Below are 1478 nucleotides of genomic sequence, written 5' to 3'. Positions count from 1 at the left end.
TCTATTATTCCTACAGCATTATTAAATACTGATTGTGGGGACCTGCCCACCAATACACAGTTTTGCTATTACATATATACTGTTAACCTTACCTGCACTGGGGACAGACGGGAAATGAGAGAGTGTTCCTCGTGTTTGGTGATGAGGGACTAGACAGAGCAATGGTGTACTTGTAACACGTGGTGTTTGATGGTGGTCACTATACAAATTATTTCTGTATATTGCTCGTTTCATATTTGTTTGTTTCATAGTATTTGCTCGTTTCATATGATAACTACCTGGGAATAATGAGTGTTAATGAGTGTTTCATTCGTGTATGAATCCCTCGAGCGGTAAACCGAGGGAAGGTAGCTCAGGGAGGGAGGTCAAGCCGGCAGTCTATCTGTGGTATAGCAGCCGCACACACCTTGTTGGATTGAAACCTGTGGATTTATTCCATGTGAGCGCCAGAGACTGGTGAGTGTTCCTCTATTACATTTGTGATAGGTTTAGGAATATATTAGGAATGTGTAGTAATTTGTTGCTTATTCTCTCCTGTTGTATTTACTTTACCTTACACCTAGAACTGTTACATATATGTTGTGTTTTTGTGATATTTCAACGTAAATTGTCATAGGTAGGTAATCAAACATTCATGAGAGATTTGTGACCCAGGAGGGTCTTTACACCGTAAGGATAGTCACCATAGCTTGTTAGCTAGTAGTTTATTTATCATCTAGTAGTTTATTTATCATGTATTTATTTTTTTTTTTTGACACGTGTTCATAGTGATTTCATTAATGTGTTGCTCCAATGCCTTCATGTGGACTTTGTGATGTTACTTATGTTAATTTTGTATTGCATAGAGATTAATTAAGGGTCCTTTTCCAGTTGGACCGTTCACCCTCACGTTCACCCTGTCGTTCACCCTCACGTTCACCATATGGGACAAGTAAACACACACAAGAATGAACGAGTGTCAATAACGAGGCGTAATAATATACCAAGAAGAAATACCCTTGTCTGACGCCCCTGAGTGGGTGTTACAGTACTCATAACCTTACCTGCAGCTTAGACAGGCGGGAACAAAACCAAGTATTCCTATATTACATTGTGTTTTGTCATAAGCAACAAGACAGAACAGTGGCGGAGGGACAGTAAACTTGTATTCAGTTAAATGTGCAGTCATGGTGAATAGTTGAGTAACATACCGCTCCGTGCTTACTGTTTTTAGTGTTATTCATCTACCTTAAGTCCTTTAATGTGCTGACTAATTAGGATAAAGAGACTCGTGAGGAGGGAAGTTGTTGTGTGCACAGGACGTAAATGCTGCGTTGTCTGTGATGTATAAAAATAAGAGTGGGAAGGGGAAGATTTTACTTACGTTTGTTTCGTTTTAGCATGAGCGGAAGGTTCCAGCCAGTGTCATTAGTGCAATAAAAATTTTAACATAGGGAAAAGTGCTAGAGAAGCTTAACGTAGAAATATTCTGACATCAA

The 1478-nt window shown here is 39.2% G+C and overlaps 1 long non-coding RNA gene across 1 annotated transcript; it reads left to right on the top strand.

Annotated features, from left to right (window-relative positions):
- On the top strand, positions 1-1204 carry LOC135100631 (uncharacterized). Its single transcript, XR_010268841.1, has 2 exons — positions 1-456; positions 871-1204. It is a non-coding gene; the product is annotated as an uncharacterized LOC135100631 (long non-coding RNA).
- The last annotated feature ends 274 nt before the right edge of the window (positions 1205-1478 follow it).

This window comes from Scylla paramamosain, chromosome 5, assembly GCF_035594125.1.
Source record: "Scylla paramamosain isolate STU-SP2022 chromosome 5, ASM3559412v1, whole genome shotgun sequence".
NCBI classification, from domain to species: Eukaryota; Metazoa; Arthropoda; class Malacostraca; order Decapoda; family Portunidae; genus Scylla; species Scylla paramamosain.
The sequence above is the reverse complement of the archived record's forward strand: the minus strand, read 5'-3'. Positions and strand labels throughout refer to the sequence as shown.